This window comes from Arachis ipaensis, chromosome B10 (assembly GCF_059453495.1).
Source record: "Arachis ipaensis isolate K30076 ecotype BB chromosome B10, ASM5945349v1, whole genome shotgun sequence".
Taxonomy (NCBI): domain Eukaryota; kingdom Viridiplantae; phylum Streptophyta; class Magnoliopsida; order Fabales; family Fabaceae; genus Arachis; species Arachis ipaensis.
In genome coordinates this window covers 81612697-81640182 of record NC_142435.1, presented here as the reverse complement: position 1 = coordinate 81640182, position 27486 = coordinate 81612697, and the positions used below count along the sequence as shown (strand labels likewise).

Here is a 27486-nt window from a genome sequence, read left to right as displayed (position 1 = left end):
GACAGTGTCACAAATTCTCAAGAAAGTGGACAAGTGTTGATTTGGATCTTCAAGTGGTCCTCCTCCATAAGAACAATTATTTTGAACCAATGTGATGAGTTGTGGCTTTAGTTCAAAGTTATTTGCATTAATATTTGGGATAAGAATGCTACTCCCACAATGTCTAGGATTTGCAAATGTGTAGGATGCCAAAACTCTTCTCTGTGGTGGATTGTTGTTGTTGTTAGTTACTCCTCCTTGTGGATTAGTTGGAATTGTTGAGTGTTCTTCCATATCTTGGAACTCTTCTTCTTCCGAATCCTCTTCTCCGACAATGTTTTTCCCTCTTTCAGCTCTTCTTAATCTCCTGAGGGTTCTTTCGTCTTGTTCACAAAAAGTTGGTATAGCTCTCCTTGTCCCTGACATGCAAACAAGACATAGAAATCAAACAAAACCAGAAGGACAGTAACACTTCAATCCATGATGAAATTGTAGTTAGCTTAAGCAAAAATTCAAACAGTTAGTGGGTTAATCAAAAGTTAAAGAACAGAAAATAAAAATGCTAGATCTAGATCTCCACTTCACTTAATCATTGTCAATCTAATCAATCCCCGGCAACGGCGCCAAAAACTTAATGGGATTTTTTGTGGAAACGAATTCCAACACCCAAACTCACCGGCAAGTGTACCGGGTCGCATCAAGTAATAATAACTCACAAGAGTGAGGTCGATCCCACAGGGATTGAAGGATTGAACAATTTTAGTTTAGTGGTTGACTTAGTCAAGCGAATCAAGTTTGGTTGAGTGATTTGTGCTTTGCAGAAACAAAATTGCTTGAAATATAAAGGGAGAGGGGTAAAGTGCAGTAAATTAAAGAGCAGGAAAGTAAAGAAGCAGATTCTTAAAATGCAAGTAATATAAATTGCAGAAACTTAGATTGCAAGAAATGTAAATGGCTGAAGCTTAAAGTGCAAGAAATGTAAATTGCTTGAATCATAAAAGGAATTGGGAATTGGGATTGCAGAATCTGAACAAGAACAACTAAATTGCATTAAACATAAAAGAGAAAATCTAAGTGCAGTGAAGTGGATCTTAACAGAAAAGTAAAATGACTTGAAGAATTTAAAAGCAGGAAAGCAGTGCTTAATTTGTAGCAAAGTAAAAGAGGTTGAAGATCTCAGGAGTGGAAGAGACTAGATAACAATTCTAGATCTCAAATCCTTCCTTGATCTAACAAGAACAATTGCAAGAGAAATGAAGAAAAGTGAATTGCAGAAATTGTAGAAGAAGAAGCAGTAAATGGAAATTGGAATTCAATTATGCAGAAAATTTAAAACAAGATCTCAATGTGAGATTGAAACAGAAGTTCTTCAATTCTCCACCCAAGATCCAAAGCAAGAAAATAAAAGAGTGCTCATACAAGAACCAAGAAGAAGAGAGATCAATTCTCCTTCCAAGTTCTCTGAAATCTCAACTCAAAAACAAAAGCTCAAAATGAAAAATGAAAGTTCAAAGAAAAATTCAAAATAAAATTCAACTCCCTTATTACATCGAACTAACTCCTATTTATACACTTTCTAATCTTGGATATTGGAATTTGGATGGGCTTTTGATTTGGTGAAGATTTGAATTAAATTGGACTTTTGGTTGAATTTTTAGCTCATGGGTAATATGCTTCCAGGGGAGTGCTCAGCTCACAAAGTGAGCTGAGCTTTGACACTTAGTGTGGGGAAGCATTGGTAGCGTGCTGCTGTCTTGGGGTGCATCAGGGGAGAGCTCAGCTCACTTTGTGAGCTGAGAATTGGTGCCTTGGTGCCAAATGTTGTGCGCTGTGTGCTGCCCAGGGACCGTGTCATGCGCGCTCCTTGTGCTCCTGGCCGTGTCAAATTTGTTGTGTGATGCCCATGGACCTTGTCAATTTGTTGCGTACCTTGCTTCCTTGACCGTGTCAAGGTGCTTCCTTACATCAAGGAGTAGGGCTCAGCTCACTTTGTGAGCTGAGCTTTGGTGCATCCATGGAAGGGTCCTTGGTTCGAAACCCATGGGAAGCATGCGCTACCCTTTTTCTTGGTTGCCTTGCTTCCTTGCTTCCTCAAGGTGTGGGGTTCGATCCTTGGGGAGTGCATTTGGCCAATTTTGGCTTATTTTTCCATGTGAGTAGCGCCTCCCATCTTCCCTTTGGTCATGGGTTCAAGTCTTGGAGTATGCATTTGCAAAACATTTTCCTTGAATTTTTCCTCTAGCGCTCTCGATAATGCTCACTTTGTGAGCTGAGCTTGGTTCCTCATTTCCTTATTTATTGGCCTTGTGTTGTGCTCAGCTCACAAAGTGAGCTGAGCTTTGTGCCTTGGTCTCCTGGGAGTGAGTGTAGCGCTCACTTAGTGAGCTTTGGAGGGAGCTTCATGGTTTTGTTGCACCACACTTCCTCTTTTCTTGGCCACACTTTTTCTTCTTTGAGCCACACTTCCTAGGCCACGCTTTCTTCTTTTCTTCTTTTCTTCACCTACAATTAATCAAAACAACCAATCAAAGTATCACCAAATTTACAAGGTCTATTAATCATTAAAAATCAATTAAATTTAGCTTAAACCTCATGATTTAGCATCAATTTTATGGTGGTCGTTTGATTCAAAGAAGTCATGCATTCTCATTCCAAATTACTTACTTAGAATGCAAGAAAGTGCATAAAACCAAATGAAAAATAAAGAAAAAGGCTAGTAAAACTAGGCTACGATGACTTGTCATTAATAGGCACAGAAAGTGTGCATAGGCACACTCTGAAATGTTTTTCTCCTTTGTTTTCTTCATGTTTTCTCGCAATTGCATGGTTTTCTTACACTCTTATTAAGCCATACTAACCTATTACACATGAAATCACTCATCAAAACCATCAAGGCATCGAATGGAATGAAAGTGGAATAAAATTGATTAAATTAAGCACAAAATAGCATATTTTCACAATTAGGCATAATTTAGAGAGAAAACACAAAAGCATGCTATTTAGATGAATAAATGTGAGTTTATATGATGAAATCCACTCAAATCAATCCAAAATTTATCATCAAATATGGATTCATCAATTCTTCCACACTTAAACAATAGCATGTCCTCATGCTAATCACAATCAAAGAAGAAGGGTAAAAGGACAAGCAACTTATTCAATGCAACTACTTACATGCATGCAACTATGCTAAATGTTAACTACCTCTATCTATAATATGGTTCCTATGGAGTTTGGCAAAAACAAACAATAGAATTCCAATCAATCCAAAACAAGCCTTAGGGCCAAGGCAAAGAATCATTGCAATGTGATCAATGTCCAAAGATTTGATTTGAAATTTTCAAAAACTAACAAGAAACTTGCAAGAAGCTACAAGATAAGCGATAGAAACATATAATTGAGCAATTGAACCCCTCACCGGATGTGTATACACTCTAATTGCTCAGTGTTTAGGGCTTAATCACTCAATTCTCCTTTAATCATGTTTTCTAAGATTTGCTAGTCATCTAACAATCAACACATACTTGATGCATGAATGCAAATATCATGAGGTCTTTGGAGGGTTGTAATGGGGCTAGGGTAAGGGTAGGATTAATATGGTTAAGTGAACTAGTAGATTGGATCTTTGATTAGCCCAAGTATCCCACCTAATCTTATATCAACCTATGTACACAAAAGAAACCAACCTAACTTCCCATTCATCTCCTTTTTCACACTCACTCATGCATTTTCTTTCCAATTCACACATATGCATTCTTTATTTTCATTATTATTGTCATTTCTTTTTTTTTCTTTTTCTCTTTTTTTTAAAAAGGTATATACACCAAAATTTCTCTTTGATCATAAAAGGGAGATGCATATGTTTTAAGTAATAAATGCATGAGTGTTTACCCATTTTTCTAAATTTTCACAAAGAATACCCAAAGTAAACTCATTACCAATGTTTCCCTACAAATCTTCCCCCACACTTGAATAACACATACTACTCAACCCAAACTAATCAAAGATACAATTAATGGAAATTAATGGTTTTTCGCATAGGGCAAAAGATTTGCTTAAAATTAGAATGAAGGGGAGTTAAAAGGCTCAAAATTGGGTTACAATGGTAAATGTAAGGGTTTCCCATATGAGTTAGTGAGTTCAATTTCAAAAAATGGCCTCAATCATACTAAATGCATTCAAAAAACCAAATATAGGACATAAAGATTCAAGCAAATCTAAGATCATAATCATAAAGGAGTATAACACACTAGAACAAAATTTTGTGGTTGAAAATATATAACCACACCATTAAGGCTCAAATCTCACTAAGTGTTTTATTCTAGCTCTTTTCTATGTTCCATAAGAAGAATACTTCAAGCAAGTTGAAAAATAATATTTTCAAATCTAATCAATGGAAAGCTCTAGAAGGGATTTCTTGAAGATTCTTTGTAGTTTTTACCAACTTATTTCCTATACTAGGCAACATGCAGATGTTTACTACTATAAAACTATAAGCAAACTAAAGTGCAACACAATGAAATAATAATCAAATATTCACAAAAACCTAACTATCACACTAAGAAAATAGTGCAAGGTATTGAGGAAGAGAAATTTACGCCCCAAAAATTGTGGATCCTCCCCCACACTTAAACATTGCACAGTCCTCTGTGCATGCACTCAATCCAGGGGTGAAGAACTATGAGGCTCCACCTTCATCTGGTGGGCACTGGGGCTCCGACTGCTGTATAAAACAAATAACAGAAATTAAGGAAAAGTTAGATGTGTGTGGTATGATAAAAGACAATGTGTATATTCTAAGTGTACACGGTTTAGAACACACACATTGACCGGGTAAAATGGTAACCACACAATCAAAAGGAATAGCATGTGTTCCTCAATTAAGTAGCCTAGGTTGTAAGTAAAGAATAAATAAGAGAGATGGCATAAACAACCCTAGGTAACCACAATTAAAGTGAATTGAATTTTGAGATGTTAGATATTGAAATTGTGTAATTGGAAGCGTAAAATTGATATAGAAGCACAATAAAGAATAACCAATCCAATAATGAACAGAAAACTCCTTATTCATCACGAAACATAATGAAAATGTCACATGGCAAAGGTACTTGTTGCAAAAAGTGACAAGCTTGATAAAAATCAAGTTAAATCACTCAAACAAATGCAATGCATTAACAAGAACAAGTATCGGTCATGTGATGAATTTGATATGAAATCATGATGAATGATGAGCGAATAATTTATACCCTTTTTTGCATTGTTTTTACATAGTTTTTAGTATGTTTTAGCTACTTTTTATTATATTTTTATTAGTTTTTATGCAAAAATCATATTTCTGGACTTTACTATGAGTTTTTGTGTTTTTTTTGTAATTTCAGGTATTTTCTGGCTGAAATTGAGGGATCTGAGCAAAAGTCTAATTCAGAGGCTGGGAAAGGACTGCAGATGCTGTTGGATTCTGACCCTCCTGCACTCGAAGTGTAATTTCTGGAGCTACAGAAGCCCAATTGGCACGCTCTCAATTGCGAAGGAAAGTAGACATCTTGGGCTTTCCAGCAATATATAATAGTCCATACTTTGCCCGAGATTTGATGGCCCAAACTGGCGTAAAACGCCAACTAGAGACTCTTTTCTGGCATAAAACGCCAGAACTGGCACCAAAACTGGAGTTAAACACCCAAACTGGCATCCAAGCTGGCATTTAACTCTAGAAATGGCCTATACACGTGTAAAGCTCAATGTTTAGCCTAAGCACACACCAAGTGGGCCCCAGAAGTGGATTTTTGTACTATATGCACTTAGTTACTTATTTTCTGTAATCCCTAGTAACCAGTTTAGTATAAATAGCATTTTACTATTATATTCACATCTTTGGAATCTATCTCTAGAAGTTTAGTCCTTAGACATTGGAGGCTGGCCACAAGGCCATGCTTAGACTACTTTCTCTTATGTATTTTCTACGGAGGAGTTTCTACACCTCATAGATTAAGTACGGAGCTCTGCTGTTCTTCATGAATTAATGCAAGTATTATTGTTTCTCTTTCAAATCATGCTTACTTCTTCTCCAAGATATACTCTCGTACTTAATTCAGTTAAGTCAGAATGAAGGGGTGACCCGTGACAATCACCCACTATCTTCGTTACTCGCTTAACCAAGATCCGCGTGCCTGACAACCACAAGCGGTCTACATGATGTTCAATGTAGTCATTGGACGACAGCCGGAGTGTATTCTCTTAGGTCGCTAATCCACAATTTGCATCGCCTCTCCTGACAACAGAACATCCGAATCTGTGAGATTAGAACCTTCGTGTTATAAGCGAGAACAAATTGGTAGCATTCCTGAGATCCAGAAAGTCTAAACCTTGTCTGTGGTATTTCGAGTAGGATCTGGGAAGGGATGACTGCGACGAGCTTCAAACTCGTGAATATTGGGCACAGTGACAGTGTGCAAAAGGATAGAGAGATCCTATTCCGACGCTACTGAGAACCGACAGATGATTAGCCGTGCGGTAGCTGATGCTAGGGTATCTTGGCCAGTTTCACTGACCTTTTCTTTACTGTTTTTAGGATAGTTTCATGCATTCCCTTAGGAAATATGCTAGTTTTGGGTAGATATTCACTTACACCTTGATTCAAGCATACATTGTGCATTTTACATTAATTTATAAGGATTTTGCATGAGTTTAGTGACAAATTGTTTGTTGCATTACCCATGACTTGGACTAGAACTTTGATGCACTCTATTGCTTGATTTTAGGACCAAAAGAAGCAAGGAATGGGAGGTAACTTGCAAAGTTAATGAGAAAAGTGATTGCCAATAACGCTCTCGAAGCCATCATTGACCACGTTAAGAGTCACGTTAACTAAGTTAACGAGAACTCTAACGTGGAGAGGGGAAGTTGAGCCAACGTTAGTGACACTTAACATTGTCACTAACGTTCGCAAATGCTCATAAGTGGCCACATTAGAGTCCACGTTAATTTAGTTAACGTGGCCTCTAACGTTAGAAGGGGGGAGAAACGCCAACGTTAGTGACATTCAACATTGTCACTAACGTTGGCCTAAGGAGAAATATACCACGTTAACTCCCACGTTAACTTGGTTAACGTGGGAGCTAACGTAAGAAGCAAGAGTGGTCGACAATGTTAGTGACACCCAACATTGTCACTAACGTTGGAAGCAACCACATAACCCCCCAAGGAGCAACGTTAACCTCCACGTTAACTTAGTTAACGTTGAAGCTAACGTTGATGAGTGAAAGAATGGCCAACGTTAGTAACACTCAACATTGTCACTAATGTTTGGGATGGCTAAGCATGGCCACGTTAGAAGCTACGTTAACCTAGTTAATGTGGACTCTAACGTGAGACATAGGGGCACCTTGGAACGTTAGTGACAATGTTGAGTGTCACTAACGTTCTCGAAGGATGGCAAGCCCACGTTAAAGAGCCACGTTAACTAAGTTAACGTGGGCTCTAACGTGGGAACAAAGGGGTCTTTTCAAAGTTATTGGGAATGTTAAGTCTCAATAACGTGTGCGAAGGACTTAGAGGCAACGTTAGTGGCAACGTTTGTGCCACTAACGTTGAAGTTAACGTGGCTTTTACTTAGGAACGTTAGTGAGAAAGTTGATTGTCACTAATGTTCTCGAACTCATATTTTCACTAAACGTTAACACCCCTAACGTCCTGAGCTAAAGTCTCTGCCCACTTCACATTTTCTCTTTGCAAGTAAAGCCAAGCCCAAATGAAGAAGAGAACTGCTTCAAACTCAAGATCCAAAGGCCCAAGACTTGAAGAGCCAACTATAAGCTGAGAAAAGTAGTATATATCGGAGTAGCTTTGAATTGTTTAGGAGTTCTGGAAATTGGGGGGAAAAGAGAACTACTCTCTGTATTTTACCTTCTCTGTATTTTCTAGTTTTATGATGTATTCTCCATCTTTGTTTTTATTTTCTAGAGCTATGAACAACTAAACCCCTTTCATTGGGTTAGGGAGCTCTGTTGTAGTTTGATGGATCAATACTAATTTTCATTATTCTTCTTCTATCTTTTCTCTTGATTTTACTTGAAAGCTTTCGATCTTCATCCAATTGGATAGTTATCTTGGAAAATAAGCTATTCAAACTTGGATCTCTTCTGAACCTTGAAAGAGGAATGAAGAGATCAAGCTAGAAATGCTTTCTCATGCTGGACCAAATTGGGTTTGGATGGGTATGTGACTATAACCCTCTCAATACTTGATTTGGGAAATGCATGTGGTATAATCAGTGACCATACTTCATCTCTTCTCATGAGCAATTGACCAAGGAATTGGCTATTGATCAAGATTTGAGAGATTAAATTTGTAATTCAATCAATTAAGATTGCCAAGGAGATCAATGAGTGCATTGATTGAGGAAGAGATGAAAATGAACTTGATCCGGAGAATTGCAACATCTCCTAAGCCCAATGAACTCCCCATCTCTGATCTTACCCATTCTCTTTAATTTCTGCCATTTACTTTTATGAGCAAATCCCCCATTCCCATTTACAATTCTGCAATTTACTTTCAGTCATTTACTTCCAGTCCTTTAATTCTAGCATTTACTTTTCTGTTATTTACATTCCCGCCATTTTATTTTCTGCAACTCTCAACCCAAATTCTGGATTTGCTCAACTAGAACATTCTTCTAATTAAAGTTGCTTGATCAATCAATCCCTGTGGGATTCGACCTCACTCTATTGTGAGTTTTTACTTGACGACAAATTCAGTACACTTGCCGAAGGAAATTTGTTGAGAGACAGTTTCCACCCGCATCAAGTTTATGGCGCCGTTGCCGGGGAATTGATTGTGCATCAACAATGATTAAATTGGAAGATCACTAGATTGAGCATTTTTCTTTTGTGAATTTCATTTTCTGTTTGAGTGATTTACTTTCTGTTTTAGTTAAACTTCTTTCCTTCCCCCTATACTCTTTTGTTTTTCTTTGTTATTTTCAATTCTGTTTGCTAACCCACTAACTGTTTGATATATTGCATCACCCACAACTAACAGTAATTCTGACAAAAATACTTTCTGCACATATCTTTTCTTGCTTGCACTTGATGGTTGTATTACAGGGAGAAGAAGTGGGGCTTCAACTTCCTTTGATTCTGAACCTGAGAGGACCTTCCTTAGATTAAGGAGGGAGGCAAGAGGAAAGAAAGTGGTTGGTGCTGAGGAATAGGAGGAATTCTTTGAACCAAACATAGAAGACAACATGGAAAACCATCATGAAGAAGAGGATCACAACCATGGGGGAGGAGGTAGAGCAAATCATGCTGGGGAGGATAGAAGAGTTTTGGGTTCTTACATCAATCCAAACCCAGGCAATTGTGGAAGTAGCATCCAAAAGTCAACAATCCATGCCAACAACTTTGAACTTAAACCACAGCTCATCACCCTTGTTCAGAACAACTGTTTGTTTGGAGGAGGTGTTCAAGAAGACCCCAATCAACATTTGACCACCTTCCTGAGAATATGTGACACAGTGAAGTCTAATGGTGTTCATCCTGACACCTATAGACTGCTCTTATTTCTATTCTCACTCAAGGACAAGGCAGCCAAGTGGCTGGAATCTTTCCCAAGGGAAAGCTTGACAACTTGGGAAGATGTGGTGAACAAATTCTTAGCAAGATTTTACCCTCCTCAAAGAATCAATAGGCTGAGAGCTGAGGTCCAAACTTTCAGGCAACAAGATGGTGAAACTTTGTATGAAGCATGGGAGAGATTTAAGGACCTCACAAGGAGGTGTCCACTGACATGTTCAACGAATGGGTGCAGCTGGACATTTTCTATGAAGGGCTCTCTTATGAGTCAAAGAAGGCCGTAGACCATTCATTCGGAGGATCCTTGAACAAGAAGAAAACTATTGAGGATGCTATAGATGTCATTGAAACAGTAGCAGAGAACGACTACTTCTATGCTTCCGAAAGAGGGAACACAAGAGGAGTAATGGAGCTAAACAATGTAGATGCTCTGTTGGCCCAAAACAAGCTCATTATCCAGCAGCTGGCTGACCTCACCAAGAAGATGGAGAGGAACCAAGTAGCAGCAATCTCCACTTCATCAACAACCCAAGAAGGAGTGAATGAAGAAGCAGAGGGTAGTCAGGAGCAAGCCAACTACATTGGGAATTTACCAAGGCAAAACTATGATCTATACTCCAAGACCTACAACCCTGGATAGAAAAACCACCCAAACTTTGGGTTGGGAAGTCAGCAAGATCAAAACCAAGACCAGAGACGTTACAACTCCAACAACAGTGCAGCTCACCAACAATTCACACAGAGGACATCTCAACACCCCCACAACAACACTTCTCCACATGCCTATCAAAACCAAAATAGCACATCTGCTCCGAATCACCCATCAATTGATGACAAGCTCTCTAAGATTGAAACCTTACTTGAAGGAATATGCCAAGAGATTCAAGAAAATAAGGTGTTCAAAGAGGAGGTGCGAGCCAATATTAAGAACCAGGGAGAGACCATTAGGAAGCCGGAATTCCAGGTGGGATGTTTAGCTGAGAAGATTCCCAAACCTACTGATAGCTTCCCAAGTTACACGGGGAAAAACCCCAAAGGAGAAGCAAAGAAAGTAAGATGGGAAGATTGCAAAATGGTCACTACAAGTGATCAAGAGACTGAAGACAAGCATGGCAAACCTTTCGAACAACCTAATGACAACTCAACAAAGGAGGAGGATAGAGATCACCAAGAACCAGAAATCTCACAACAAGAGCTGCTGAAGCTCTATGCACCCTTCCCTCAACTACTCAATGGTGCTGTGGGAAAGAGAATATACTCAAGGTTCCTAGACTTGTTTGCATCTCTGCATGTAAACATACCATTCATCAAGGCAATTCAACAAATGCCTGCATTCATCAAGTATATGAAGGAACTTCTTCCTAGGAAAAGCTCACTCAAAGGAGGCCAGACTATAGTGATGAACAAGGAATGTAGTGCCCTTATTCAACCTGAGTTGCCTACAAAAAGAAGAGACCCAGGGAGTTTTTACATCCCTTGTGCCATAGATGAAACTATGTTCGATAGAGCACTATGTGATTTGGGGGCCAGCATCAACTTACTGCCCTTATCCCTGGTGAAGAGGCTGCAGATCAATGAGATAATGCCCACAGATGTAATCATCAGACTGGCTGACAAAACTCAAAAGCAAGCAATAGGAGTGGTGGAAAATATGTTGCTAAAGGTTGGGAAATACTTTCTCCCAATAGACTTTGTCATCCTGGACATGGAAGAGAGTCACACTCACCCAATCATATTGGGAAGACCATTCCTAGCTACGGCCAGAGCACTTATCGATGTAGAGAAAGGGGAGCTAATATTGAGAATCCATGATGAACGACTCAGCTTCAATGTTTTCAAACTCTCACAAGAAACAGATCAAGAGGACAAGGAACTAAGCACAAATGATAATGAGACACTGAAAGAGGAGACAAGCACTGAAGCACAGCCAGTTCATTCTGAGATCCCCTTAATTGATAAACAAGGAAAACAGCAATCGCCACAGCTCAAGGAAAAGTTGGAGGAACCTAAACCTCTAGAGGCAGGTGAAGACAGCATCACAACTCCTTTAGAAAAAGAGGTCACCAAGGGGAAGGCAACCTCAAAAGAAACAAAGAAGAAGGTACCAAGGAGGTGGAGGAACAAGAAGATCCCTATGGAAGACTTCTCTCCAGGGGATAGAGTTGTCTCAGCTTACTTCCCAGATATTTCCCCTAATCTCCCCACTATACCATCTCAGTTACCTAAGGTCTTTGATGAGTATTTTGGTGGAAAAATGAATTTCTCCCAAAACACACAAAATCTAACCGGCAAGTGCACCGGGTCGTATCAAGTAATAATAACTCACGGGAGTGAGGTCGATCCCACAGGGATTGATGGATCAAGCAATTTTAGTGGGTGATTAGTTTAGTCAACCTGACATTTAGTGAATTGTGCAAAATTGTAGCCAACAGAAAGTAAATGACAATGAATTTAAAGTTGCAGAATGTAAATTGGCAAGTAACTTAAAGAGCAAGAAATTAGAATTGCAAGAATCTTAAATGACAAGAAATATAAATTGCATTAAATGTAAAGGGAATTGGGAATTGGATTTGCAGAAATTAAACAAGGAAAAGTTAAATTGCAACAAGCAGAGAAGTAAAAGATGGATTTGATTGATTCGGAACCAAAACAGAAATGTAAATAAACATGAAAAGCAATAAACAGAGAATGTAAAATTGGAATTAAGATCTCAGGACCCAAGAGACTAGATAACCAAGTCTAGATCTCAATGCCTTCCTAGATCCAACAAGAACAATTGCAAAGGAAATGTAAATTGCAGAGAAAGTAGATGAAGAGCAATTAACAGAAAATTCGATTCAATTAAGCAGTAAAGAAAGCAGAGAGAAATCTCAGAGGGAGAATGAAACAGAACACCTTCAATTCTCCACCCAAGACTCAAAAACAAAGAAAAGAAAATTAAAGAGAGCTCTCAAATCCTCGTGCTCCCTAGTGGAGCCAGCCTCCTTAGAAATATGAAACAGATGCCTATTTATAGGCATTTTTACAAAATGAAAATGAAATTCAAAACAAATTACAATTAAAATGAAATTTCTATTCTAACTATCTCTTGTGCCTTTGAGTGGTGTCAATTGGGCCCTTGCTCTTGATGGAATTGGGTTGATAAAGGCCTTGGTTGATTGCTCTTGGAGTTTGGAGAAGAACCAAAGTGAACCAAATGAACCGGGTTGGAGTTTTGCAAAAGTTGGACCAAAAGTTGGAGCAAAAGTTAGGGTCTAACTTTTGGTCCAACTTTTCATATCAGCCAACATAATTTGCTGCTATCCACGTTGGGGCAAAAGTTAGGGGTCTAACTTTTGCTCGAACGTTGCCCTTCCTTAGTGCACTTGTGGCGCCAACTTTGTCCTCTTGTCATGTTGTCAATTTTATGCCCAATATAAACTATCATATATGGTTGGAAAGCTCTAAATGTCAGCTTTCTAACCCACTTGGAATCACTTCAATTGGACATCTACAACTCAGGTTATGATCATTTGAAGAGGGCATGGTTGCTGGCTTTGGTGTGCAGCGTTTGAGGTAAAGTTTGCCTCAAACGTTGGCAAAAACGCCAGTTCTGGAGGCTCAAACGTATTGTCCACCTCATACTATTATACATTGTTGGAAAGCCCTGAATGTCTACTTTCCATTGCCGTTGGAAGCGCATCAATTGGAGCTCTACAGCTCGAGTTATACGCCGTTGAAGGTGCAGAGGTCAGTTGGCCTCACTGCAGGTTGCCACCATGTTCGTTTATGCACATTGCGGGGCAGTTTTCTCCCTCAATTTTAGTGTCCACCATGCAGTGCCATATATGCTTGGAAAGCTCTTGATTCCTACTTTCCAATGCTTCTTTAATCACCTCAATTGGAGCTCTGTAGCTCAAGTTATTCTTGTTGGAAGTATACCCCTTCAAGCTGTTGTGGTGTGTGGCGCCAACGTTAGCCCAAAAGTTAGAGGCTAACGTTGGCGCAAACTTTTGCTCCTCCCCTTGTATTTTTCATGTGCCAACGTTAACCCAAAAGTTAGGGGCTAACGTTGGCGCAAACTTTTGGTGGCCAGGGAGGTTTTTCTCATGCCAACGTTAGCCATCAAGTTAGGGGCTAACGTTGGCGCAAACTTTTGGTGCCCAGGGGTGATTTTCATGTGCCAACGTTAGCCCAAAAGTTAGGGGCTAACGTTGGCGCAAACTTTTGGTGCCCAGGGAGTGATTTTCAAGCTCCAACATTAGCCCAAAAGTTAGGGGCTAACGTTGGGACTAACTTTTCACCCAAAAGTTTGTGCAAAAGTTTGAGGCTAACTTTAGGTCCAGCTTTTTGCTTCCTGGTTCAATTTCACTTATTCCATTGTCCTCTCTTTACTCCTAGCTATTCCTTCTTGCTTCAACCTTTCTCCAAGCTTTCTTCACCTATCATTAATCAACCGAACACATCAAAGCTATGCTCAAAATCATGAGATATTCATTCTTTCATAATATATGACAATTATAGCATAAAACCTCATGAAATAGCATGAATTCATACATGGTTGATTAAATCAAAGGAAACATGAAAATCTACCCAATTGGCTTGCTTATGGCTCAAGAAAGTGCATAAAACCTATTGAAAACAAATGAAAAAGCATAGAAAAACATGACATGGTGACATGTCATCAGTCTTCACTATCAACAGAGTTCTTTCCCTGGAACATGTGGAGATCATTGATCCAACCAATGGATATAAGTCCACAGCAAGAGGGGAGGACTTTAAGCACTACCAACCACCCTGATGAGGGAAAAACGTCAAGCTAGTGACGCTAAAGAAGCGCTTCATGGGAGGCAACCCATGTTTTATATGTTTTTAAAATAGTGAATAAATTAATGTTTATGAATTTCAACCCAAACTTGACAAACACTTGGTGAAATCTTTATCATGCAGTATATAGTGAAGAACAAGTTTGGTATTCAAAGCAGAACTCTTGGAGCTTTGAACAAAACTTTTCATCACAGTGCTCCAAACTAAGTTTGGTGTCACCCCAAGGTGCCATCAATCTGCCTCTAAGGATACACAAGTAGTTGGCTAGTTGAAATTCATAAATATACAAACTCTTTTTCTTCTCTTTATTATTCTAGCCGCAGAGTTGATTTTTATGATATTAATTTCCTTATTTTAAATCTTTATAGGAAAAAGGAAAAGGGGAGTGATTGGACAGTTAAATAAAGAAGGTTCGGACACCAAAAAAGGAGGGACTACACACTTGTTCCGAAAAGAGAATGCATTGGAAAATGTTGCCATGCAACATTGGAAAAATGGGACCCCTAAAAGACCGAGCAATCTCATTCATAAAGTGATGATCCTTGTCTTTTATCCATGCATCACCCCAACCGTCCATCAAGTAACCACCCCATCAATCCACACCCTCCATTCTCTCACAACTTCTCTATATAAACGACCCTTGTTCCGTACCCACCTTCATTGTCATTACCCACTCTTCACCACTCTCCATTTCGGTACAAGACACTCCCTACCCCATTAAAAACCTTTTTCCCACCTCACCCTCTTCATTGCAATAAAACCCTAAACAACCAAAAATCTCCACAACTTTGCCACCTTCACATATTAACTATCATTCATGGCGTGTTCAGGCTCTAAAAGAAGGAAGGGAAAGGAACCCATGGAAGAACACCCATATGATGGAAAGAGATTTAGAAGCTTGCATCATGCATTGCAATACGGGTGGATGGTTGATAAGGAAATCATTTATGAGCTGGGATTTCAAGTTAAAAAGACTGAGTGCCTCGAAATCACAGAGAAGATAGAAAGGAGAAGATGGGAGCTCCTCACTGACCCGGTCATTAAGGTGAATGCAAACCTCATAAGAGAATTTTATGCAAATGCGGTTCGATATGATAAGAAGGATGAGTCCTATACAAGCTTTGTGAGAGGAAAGATGGTGGACTTTGGTCCCATGAGTGTCATGAGGGCATTGAAGCTACGGTCTATACAGTTTGAAGAAGAAAGCTATCACTCAAGATTGGACAACCCCAATTATGACCAGATTCTGCAAGATATTTGTGTACCAGGAGCTGACTGGGAAAGGGGTGCGGGAAATAAACCAAAGGTCATCAAGAGAACAGATCTCACTCCTGAAACCAAGGGGTGGTTTGAGCTAGTGAGAAGGTCTATTCTTCCAGCTGCAAACAACTCAGAGGTGAATGTCAAGAGAGCCACAATGGTGCACTGTATACTGAAGGGAGGAGAAATCAAGGTTCATGAACTCATAGCTGAAGGTATTAGAAAGATGGCAGAGAAAAGTGACTCAAGAGGAACGTTAGGTTACCCCAGCACTATTTACCGAATACGCAAGAAAGCTGGGGTGGTTTTTGAAGATGAGAACCCCATGTGGATAAAGGAAGGCATCCCAATAACTATACGAAGGATGAATGCTGCAGCATCCCCTTTGCCTCAGCGGAAGCAAAGGAAGAGGACAGCCCCTCAAGTAGTGGAAGGACAAGTCTTAGAGGGTCAAGCACAACAGACCTTGGACATGCACCAATTGCAGGAAGCCATTGATGGCTTGTCTAGACAATATTTGGAAAGCCAAGGAGCACAGAAAGAGCTTCAACTACAGATGATGGGGCAGCAAGAGGAAGCACTCTCAAGATGGATGACTCAGCAAGGTGAGTGGCAAAGGCAAATGATGGAACAGCAACTAAGTCAAGGACAACAATGGGGAGAAACATTCAACAGGATGGAACAAAGGCAAAACGAGCAACAAGAATCCATCCAGAGGCTAATCAACATCCAAGCACATCAAGGGGCACACATACATGAGATGCATCGAAGACAAATAGAACAGGCAGAACTATTGGACGAGCAAAGGGCATTCGCAGAAGGAGTTTACATGAACGAAACAGGACATCACATAAACACTCAAGCCAGGCTCGGCTACTTAGTGGGACAGCTGCCAATATTGCATCCAAGAATAGCTAGGTATGAAGAAATGAAGGATGAATTAGCACGAGAGGAAAGACAAAGGGTGGAAGAGAGTCATGAGTCAGTGAGGAAGGCACTTGAGGATTGGAAGCAAGCAAGATTGGCACGGATGCGAGGAAATGCAAGAGGAAACAAGGAGGACAAGCAAGGAAAAGAGCATGGACATCCACAACAGTAAAAGGTGGTGGAGTTCCTTCTTTATTCCACCTTTCTTTATGTTTTAAATAAGGAAGATCTTGTATGAAATAGAACTTGCTTCCATGTTATGTTTAAACCTTTTTCAATTCTGTCTTTTAAGTCTTTGGTATTGAAGAAGGTCTCTGTGTGCTAGTCTTTATGTCACTGCATCCTTACTTTACTTACTTGTATGCTCGTTCCTTTTGAATCAAATGAAGAGAGAATGTTTATGTTTCAAAAGACTAGAATAGAGTTCATACTATGGAGTACATTCATGAGTTTGTGGTATGATCATAAGTTAGCTAAGTTGGTTCAACCATAAGGTGGGATGACAACTATCTGGCCTGAATACTTTGCTTTGAATATACTCATGAGACTAAGTATATGACAAGATCCTAAGAAAAGAAAGAGAAAAGAATAATGAAAGTGAAAAAACAAAAGACAAAGAGCAAGCAATAAGGCTAGGCACCAATAGTTTTGATCTTAAGATATGTGTCTGTGGTGTTCCTGTGTGAGGGATCTACTTGGATGAATAAGCTCTTAGGGGTGCTTTATCACTTGGTAACTTGGGTTAACTAACCCGGGATTATCAGCTGAAAGTCCATTATCAAGAGTAACCCTCACCACAGAGCATTTAGTAACCCAAAGAGGTGCTGGACACCAAGGTCTCAAGAAGGAAAATAAATGAACTATATGCCTGTGGTGTGTATGTATGGGGGAGAGACTTGAGGGAGTAAGTCCTTAGGGGTGCTTCAACACGTAGCACCTTGAACCAACTGGTTCGGGAGTGTTGGCTGAAAGCTTATCTTAAAATGTTGCCCCCTTACAGAGCACTTAGGCTAAGAACACCAATAAGCTCTGAAATGACAATAAAGGGACCAATGAATAAAAGTCTCATGGGATGTAAGCAAGGTGAGTGTTTTAGGACATGATAAAGGTCTGAAAGCCAGTAAAGGAATGAACCTAAGTTGCTATGCATGAAACCACCATAAAATCAGTGATATGACTTCCATAAGAATGACTCATTGCTCTTGGCATTCCATTCATCATTCTCTTGTTCCAGTACTTGCTTAGGGACAAGCAAGCTTTAAGTTTGGTGTTGTGATGCCAGGGCATCTTGGCCAGTTTCACTGACCTTTTCTTTACTGTTTTTAAGATAGTTTCATGCATTCCCTTAGGAAATAAGCTAGTTGTGGGTAGATATTCACTTACACCTTGATTCAAGCATACATTGTGCATTTTACATTATTTCATGAGGATTTTACATGAGTTTAGTGACAAATTGTATGTTGCATTACCCATGACTTGGACTAGAACTTTGATGCACTCTATTGCTTGATTTCAAGACCAAAGGAAACAAGGAATGGGAGGTAACTTGCAAAGTTTATGAGAAAAGTGATTGCCAATAACGCTCTCGAAGCCATCATTGACCACGTTAAGAGTCACTTTAACTAAGTTAACGAGAACTCTAACGTGGAGAGGGGAAGTTGAGCCAACGTTAGTGACACTTAACATTGTCACTAACGTTGGCAAATGCTCATAAGTGGCCACGTTAGAGTCCACGTTAACTTAGTTAACGTGGCCTCTAACGTTAGAAGGGGGAGAAACGCCAACATTAGTGACATTCAACATTGTCACTAACGTTGGCCTAAGGAGAAATATACCACGTTAACTCCCACGTTAACTTGCTTAACGTGGGAGCTAACGTAAGAAGCAAGAGTGGTCGACAACGTTAGTGACACCGAACATTGTCACTAACGTTGGAAGCAACCACACAACCCCCCAAGGAGCCACGTTAACCTAGTTAACGTGGACTCTAATGTGAGACATAGGGGCACCTTGGAACGTTAGTGACAATGTTGAGTGTCACTAACGTTCTCGAAGGATGGCAAGCCCACGTTAAAGAGCCACGTTAACTAAGTTAACGTGGGCTCTAACGTGGGAACAAAGGGGGCTTTTCAAAGTTATTGCGAATGTTAAGTCTCAATAACGTTTGCGAAGGACTTAGAGGCAACGTTAGTGGCAACGTTTGTGCCACTAACGTTGAAGTTAACGTGGCTTTTACTTAGGAACGTTAGTGAAAAAGTTGATTGTCACTAACGTTCTCGAACTCATATTTTCACTTAACGTTAACACCCCTAACGTCCTGAGCTAAAGTCTCTGCCCACTTCACATTTTCTCTCTGCAAGTAAAGCCAAGCCCAAATAAAGAAGAGAACTGCTTCAAACTCAAGATCCAAAGGCCCAAGACTTGAAGAGCCAACTAGAAGCTGAGAAAAGTAGTATATATAGGAGTAGCTTTGAATTGTTTAGGAGTTCTGGAAGTTGGGGGGAAAAGAGAACTACTCTCTGTATTTTACCTTCTCTGCATTTTCTAGTTTTATGATGTATTCTCCATCTTTGTTTTCATTTTCTAGAGCTATGAACAACTAAACCCCTTTCATTGGGTTAGGGAGCTCTGTTGTAGTTTGATGGATCAATACTAATTTTCATTATTCTTCTTCTATCTTTTCTCTTGATTTTACTTGAAAGCTTTCGATCTTCATCGAATTGGGTAGTTATCTTGGAAAAGAAGCTATTCAAACCTGGATCTCTTCTGAACCTTGAAAGAAGAATGAAGAGATCAAGCTAGAAATGCTTTCTCATGCTGGACCAAATTGGGTTTGGATGGGTATGTGACTATAACCCTCTCAATACTTGATTTGGGAAATGCATGTGGTATAATCAGTGACCATACTTCATCTTTTCTCATGAGAAATTGACCAAGGAATTGGCTATTGATCAAGATTTGAGAGATTGAATTTGTAATTCAATCAATTAAGATTGCCAAGGAGATCAATGAGTGCATTGATTGAGGAAGAGATGAAAATAAACTTGATCCGGAGAATTACAACATCTCCTAAGCCCAATGAACTCCTCATCTCTGATCTTACCCATTCTCTTTAATTTCTGCCATTTACTTTTATGAGCAAATCCCCTATTCCCATTTACAATTCTGCAATTTACTTTCAGTCATTTACTTCCAGTCCTTTAATTCTAGCATTTACTTTTCTGTTATTTACATTCCCGCCATTTTATTTTCTGTAACTCTCAACCCAAATTCTGGATTCGCTCAACTAGAACATTCTTCTAATTAAAGTTGCTTGATCAATCAATCCCTGTGGGATTTGACCTCACTCTATTGTGAGTTTTTACTTGACGACAAATTCGGTACACTTGCTGAAGGAAATTTGTTGAGAGACAGTTTCCACCCACATCAGTAGCTGTACCAGGTATTTTTCATCCGAGACGAGAAATCTGACAGTTGATTAGCCGTGCAGAAACCGTACCTGGTATTTTTCATCCGAGAGGATCATACAGCTTGCCATGGAAGGGAGCATGCATGATTGGATGAAGACAGTAGGAAAGCAGAGGTTCAGAAGCAACAAATCATCTCCAAACGCTTATCTAAAATTCCCACCAATGAATTACATAAGTATCTTTATTTAAGTTTATGTTTTATTTATCTTTTAATTATCAAAACCTCATAACCAGTTGAATCTGCCTGAATAAGATTTACAAGATGACCATATCTTGCTTCAAACCGACAATCTCCGTGAGATCGACCCTTACTCACGTAAGGTATTACCTGGACGACCCAGTGCACTTACTGGTTAGTTGTGCGGAGTTGCGAAAAGTGTGATCACAATTCCGTGCACCAAGTTGTTGGCGCCGTTGCCGGGGATTGTTCGAGTTTGGACAACTGATGGTTCATCTTGTTGCTTAGATTGGGTAATTTTATTTTATGTTTAAGCTTTTTATTTTTATTTTCGAAAAAAATACAAAAAAAAAAATTTAAAATCATAAAACCAAAAAAAATTTGTGTTTCTTGTTTGAGTCTTGTGTCAAATTTTAAGTTTGGTGTCAATTGCATGTATTTAATTTTCTTAAAATTTTCGAAAATTCATGCATTATGTTCTTCATGATCTTCAAGTTGTTCTTGATGATTTTCTTTGTTGATCTTTACATTTTCTTGTTTTGTGTCTTTTGTTGTTTTTCATATGCATTTTCAAATTCATAGTGTCTAAACATAAAAAAAAATTTCTAAGTTTGGTGTCTTGCATGTGTTTCTTTTCTTAAAAATTTGTAAAAATATGTTCTTGATGTTCATTATGATCTTCAAAGTGTTCTTGGTGTTCATCTTGACATTCAAAGTGTTCTTGCATGAATTAATTGTTTTGATCTTAAATTCTTATGTCTTGTGTCATTTTGTTGTTTTTCTCTTTCTTCATTAATTCAAAAAAATAAAAAATAATATCTTTTCCTTATTTTACTCATAAATTTCGAAATTTTGGGTTGACTTAGTTAAAAAGTTTTAAAATTTAGTTGTTTCTTGTTAGTCAAGTCAAAATTTCAATTTAAAAATTCTATCTCTTCAAATCTTTTTCAAAAATTAAATTTTTTTCATTTTCCTTCTTAACATTTTTGAATTTCTTAAATAAATTTTTCAAAATCTTTTTCTTCATTTTATTTCATATTTTTGAAAATCCTTGCTAACAATTAATGTTTTGATTCAAAAATTTCAAGTTTGTTACTTTCTTGTTAAGAAAGGTTCAATCTTTAAATGCTAGAATCATATCTTTTAGTTTCTTGTTAGTCAAGTCATTAACTTTAATTTTGAAAATCAAATCTTTTTAATTTCCTTTTCAAATCTTTTTCAAAATTTTAATTTCAAAATCTTTTTCTAACTTCTTATCTTTTCAAAATTTATTTTCAAATCTTTTTCAATTAACCACTTGATTTGTTTGTTTTAATTTTAAAAAGTTTACTGTTTCTTATCTTCTTCAAAACTACCTGACTACTTTTTCACTTCTCATTTTCAAAAACTAACTAACAAATTTTTCAAAAATATTTTTAATTAATTAATTTATTTAGTTTTCAATATGCTTTTAATTCTTTTCTTAAATTTCGAATTATAACTTAATTAATTAAATAAAAATTAAAATATTTTTCTTCTCCCTCTTCTTAAAATTTGAATACTCTCTCTGTCATCTCTTTCTATTTATTTATTTATTTATTTACTAACACTTCTATTCTACTCATAATTCGAACCCTCTCCCTCTCTCTTTGTTCGAATTCCTCTTATCCTCCCTATTCTCATTCTTCTATTCTTCTATTCTTCTACTCACATAAAGGAATCTATATACTGTGACATAGAGGATTCCTCTTCTTTTCTATTCTCTTCTTTTTCATATGAGCAGGAACAGGGATAAAGACATTCTTGTTGAAGCTGATCCTGAACCTGAAAGGTCTCTAAAGAGGAAGCTAAGAGAAGCTAAAGCACAACACTCTGGAGAGGACCTTACAGAAATTTTTGAAAAAGAAGTAGACATGGCAGCCAAACCCAATAACAATGATGGAGATGCAAGGAAGATGCTTGGTGACTTTACTGCACCAACTTCCGACTTCTATGGAAGAAGCATCTCAATTCCTACAATTGTAGCAAACAACTTTGAGCTTAAGCCTCAATTAGTTTCTTTAATGCAGTAGAATTGCAAGTTTCATGGACTTCTATTGAAAGATCTTCATCAGTTCTTATCTGAATTCTTGCAAATCTGTGACACTGTTAAGACCAATGGGGTTAACCCCGAGGTCTACAGACTTATGCTTTTTCTCTTTGCTGTAAGAGACAGAGCTAGGATATGGTTGGACTCACAGCTTAAAGAAAGCCTGAACTCTTGGAAAAAGTTGGTCAATGCTTTCTTGGCCAAATTTTTTCTACCTCAAAAGATGAGCAAGCTTAGAGTGGAAGTCCAAACCTTCAGACAGAAGGAAGGTGGATCCCTCTATGAAGCTTGCGAAAGATACAAGCAATTGATCAGAAGGTGTCCTTCTGACATGCTTTTAGAATGGAGCATCTTATGTATATTCTATGATGGTCTGTCTGAATTGTCCAAGATGTCATTCGACCACTCTGCTGGTGGATCTCTTCATCTGAAGAAAACCCCTGTAGAAGCCCAGGAACTCATTGAGATAGTTGCAAATATCCAGTTCATGTACACTTCTGAAAGAAATTATGCGAATAATGGGATAACTTAGAATAAAATATTGACTCAGCAAGTCAATATGATTTCTCAGAATCTGACTGGAATGCAAGCTGCATCCGGCAGTACCAAAGAAGCCTCCTCTGAAGGAGAAGCTTATGACCCTGAGAATCCTACAATGGAAGAGGTGAATTACATGGGAGAATCCTATGGAAACACTTACAATCCTTCATGGAGGAATCATCCTAATTTCTCATGGAAGGATCAACAGAAGCATCAACAAGGCTTCAATAATAATAATGGTGGGAGAAATAAGTTTGGCAATAGCAAGCCTTTTCCATCATCTTCTCAGCAACAGACAGAGAATTCTAAGCAGAGCCTCTCTGACTTAGCAACCATAGTCTCTGATCTATCTAAGACCACTCTCAGTTTCATGACTAAAACAAGGTCCTCAATCAGAAATTTGGAGGCACACGTGGGTTAGCTGAGTCAAAATGTTACTGAAATCCATCCTAGTACTCTCCCAAGCAATACAGAAGAGAATCCAAAGAGAGAGTGCAAGGCCATCAATATACCCAAAATGGCCGAACCCATAGAGGAGGGAGAGGCGGTGATTTCCAGTGAGGATGACCTCAATAGACGTCCACTAACCACTAAGGAGTTCCCTAATGAGGAACCAAGGGAATCTGAGGCTCATACAGAAACAACAGAGATTCCACTGAACTTACTGTTGCCATTCATGAGCTCTGATGATTATTCTTCCTCTGAAGAGAATGAAGATATTGCTGAAGAGCAAGTTGCTCAGTATTGATGCCAAGGCATCTTAGGCTAGTTTCACTAGCATTTTTCTGTTAGTTTTAGTTGTTTTATGCATTTTCTTGAGCTTAAAGTAACCAAGAATGGTTAAATGAATAACAAAGCAATGAACCATCCAAACAGTATGATTTTGATGCAAATTCCATGAGTTTTTAGTTATATTACTTGAACGCTATGAATGGAAGATTTCTCATGAAATTTTGCAAGACTTTGATGCAGTTGTTTGGATGATTTCAGGGAAGAAGAGGCTAGGCAAGGAAGCAACAAAATTAATAAAGGAAGCTTGAATATCACATGTGGAGTTTAAGTTCCAGTTTAAGCTTAAACTGGAACTCAAACTACCAAGCCATATAATGCTGGGAACTATCAGTAGCGTTTAAGCTCCAGCTTAAGCTTAAACTAGAGCTTAAACGCCAAAATCATGAAAGCTGAGGAAAAGCTGAAAGTGGCGTTTAACCTCCAGTTTAACCTTAAACTGGAAGTTAAACGCCAGAAATGAGAAATGCACCAGGGAGCCATTTCCACGTTTAAGCTCCAGTTTAAGCTTAAACTGGAGCTTAAACGTGTTCGACCATTCTCCTCCAGGGTTGCTTTCTTCATTTCCACGTTTAAGCTTCAGTTTAACCTTAAACTGAAGCTTAAACGTGTTCGACAAATCCACACTCCAGACTTTCCTTCTTCCATTTCCACGTTTAAGCTTCAGTTTAACCTTAAACTGAAGCTTAAACGTGCTTGAATTATACCACCTCCAGGAGTGTCCAACGTTTAAGTTGCAGTTTAAGCTTAAACTGCAACTTAAACGCCACTAATTGAAAAGGTTTCTGGGCCAAAGATATTACAGTTTAAGTTAGCATTTGAGCACAAACATTAACTTAAACGTACTCTGGTATGAAACCCAATTGAATATCATGGTTTATGGGATTGGGCCTGAAGAATTGATGAGTCTGGAATTTCAAATTGTTGAGTCATGTGTCATTACTTGATTATCACTAAGTTGGCTCAATGAATGTTACAGAATTGGATCAGCAGCCTCATCAGGATTATGGATCATAAACCCAAAGCAAAAGGAAATCAGGGAAAAGCCTCAAAGCCCAAGAAACACAACAGAAGCTCAATTTAGAAAGTGTATAAATAGGATAGAATTTAAGTTGGTTGGTACTCGGGGGAATTTTGGAGGGATCACTCTTTCTAGTTTTCATACTTTTTGTAATTGAATTCAGAGCTATGACTCACTAAACCTCCTTTCATTGGGTTAGGGAGCTCTATTGTAATTCAATGAATCAATAATAGTTTTTATCTTCTTCTTCAACCTTTTCTCTTGAATTTTGTTAGAAAGCTTCTCGATCTAATTCCATTGGTTAGTTGTCTTGGGAAAGAAACTATCCATAATTGGAATCCTTCGGAACCTTGGGAAAAAAAAAGCATCAAGTTTATGGCGCCGTTGCCGGGGATTGGTTTTCGATTGACAATTCTCAAATTGGAAGTTAACTAGATTGAGCATTTTTCTTGCTTTGTTAATTCAGTTCAAGTTACTTGTTGAATTTTAATTTCTGCACTCTGTTACATGCTTTCTTTCTTTATGCCTTTAAATTCAAGCAACTAACTCACTGACTCACTAACTATTTGAATTAATTCCTCAACTGCTCTAACCATACTCTTCCATTAACCAAGAGTATTTCACTTGTTTGTTGCCTGTGTTGTGTTTTTGTATGACAGGTAGGAGAGGAGAGACATCAACTCCTCATTATACCGAACCAGAGAGGACCCTTCATAAACTTAGAAGGGAAGCAAGCGGGAAGAGAGTACTGGGAGAAGAAGAATCTGAAGGAGAATCTGAGGACAATTTTGAGGAAGCTCTAGATCTCAACATGGATAGAGAAGTTCACAACCATGAGAGAGCTGATGGAAACAATGCCATTCCCGAGAGGAGGGTTCTTGGTTCATACATAAACCCAACCTCTGGGAATTGTGGTAGCAGCATTCAGAAACCACCCATTCAGGCCAACAATTTTGAACTCAAACCACAGCTAATATCACTTGTGGAGGATCATTGTTCATTTGGTGGGAGTGCTAATGAAGATCCAAACCAACATCTCACAAAATTCCTGAGAATTTGCGACACTGTGAAGTCCAATGGAGTCCAGGAAGATACCTATAAACTGCTCTTGTTCCCATTTTCACTTAGGAACAAGGCAGCTAAGTGGCTGGAATCATTCCCAAGGGGGAGCCTATCAACCTGGGATGAGGTGGAAAGTAAGTTTCTGGCACGTTTCTACCCCCCACAAAGGTCAATAGGCTTCGATCTGAGGTTCAGACTTTTAGACAACAAGATGGTGAAACTCTCTACGAGGCATGGGAGAGGTTCAAGGATTTGACAAGGAAATGCCCACCAGACATGTTCCATGACTGGGTGCAATTGCATATTTTCTATGATGGACTTTCTTATGAATCAAGGAAGGCTGTAGACCATTCATCAGGAGGTTCATTGAACAGGAAAAAGACTGTGGAAGAGGCCATTGAAGTGATTGAGACAGTGGCTGAGAATGAGTACTACTATGCTTCAGAGAGACACAACACTAAGGGAGTCATGGAGCTGAACCATGTTGATACAATTTTAGCCCAAAACAAGGTGTTTGCCAAGCAACTAGCAGAGCTCACCAGGAAATTAGAAACAAAGCAAGTGGCTGCAATACACACACAAGATCAAGAGGAAGTAAGCACTGAAGGAGGTGATTGGGAAGAGGCCAATTATGTAGGAAATCAACAAAGGCAACCATATGATCCACATTCCAACACTTACAACCCAGGCTGGAAAAACCACCCAAACTTTGGGTGGGGAAACCAGCAAAACCAACATAACAAGTCCACATACCAAAACTCCAACCAAAGATCATACCAAGCCACACAAAACACTTACTCCCAACCATCATATCATGGCCAAAATAATCAACCTACCCAACCTAATCCGAACCAACAATTTCAAGATCAATTAAACAGGATAGAAGGAATGCTGGCAAACATGGGTCAGGACATAAGTGAGTTGAAAAGCTTTAGGGATGATGTGAGATCTACCTTAAGGAACCATGGTGAAAAACTCAAGAGGATGGAGTCTCAAGTAGGAGAGCTATCTCAACAGGCCCCCAAGTCAACTGCAGTGTTCCCTAGTGACACAGAAAAGAATCCTAAAGGGGAACAAAAGGGAGTGAGATGGGAAGAATGCAAGGCCATCACCATATTGAAGGAAGTCTCAGAAGAAGAAGGAATCAGACCCTCAGAACAGGAGCCAGAAATCTTGAAGGAAGGTGTGGAAGAAGCTAAGCAGGAAAGTAAAACTGAGCAAGCCAAGGAACTGCAAAAAGGCATGCTGGAAACATACCAACCAAAAGCACCATTTCCTCAGAGGTTAGGAGGAGGTGAAAAAGGGAAAACCTATTCAAGGTTTTTAGAGACATTTAAGTCTCTCCATATCAATATTCCCTTTCTTGAGATTCTCCAGCAGATGCCTACACATATCAAGTATTTAAAGGAATTGCTGAGCAAGAAAAGAGTTTTGAAGGGAGGACAAATTGTAATAATGAACAAAGAATGCAGTGCCCTCATCAAGAAGGACATAGTCTCTAAGAAAACAGACCTAGGAAGTTTTCATATCCCCTGCATCATAGGGGAAACAAAAATTGACAGAGGATTCTGTGATCTAGGAGCTAGCATAAATGTGATGCCTCTGACTCTTATGAAGACGCTACAACTGAATGAGGTGAGATCCACTGATGTAATCATACAACTGGCTGACAAAACTCAGAAGCAAGCTGAAGGGGTAGTTGAAAATGTGCTGGTGAAAGTGGGAAATTATTTCTTCCCCACAGACTTTGTCATTTTGGACATGGAGGAAAGCTACCTACACCCTATCATTCTGGGAAGGCCATTTCTAGCCACTGC

At 38.8% G+C, this 27486-nt stretch overlaps 2 non-coding genes across 2 annotated transcripts; both read right to left on the bottom strand.

Annotated features, from left to right (window-relative positions):
- Positions 1-9661: 9661 nt before the first annotated feature.
- On the bottom strand, positions 9662-9764 carry LOC148580601 (small nucleolar RNA R71). The gene has a single exon (XR_015899605.1). It is a non-coding gene; the product is annotated as a small nucleolar RNA R71 (small nucleolar RNA).
- Positions 9765-25843: 16079 nt separating this feature from the next.
- Positions 25844-25947, bottom strand: LOC148580600 (small nucleolar RNA R71). The gene has a single exon (XR_015896138.1). It is a non-coding gene; the product is annotated as a small nucleolar RNA R71 (small nucleolar RNA).
- Positions 25948-27486: the final 1539 nt, after the last annotated feature.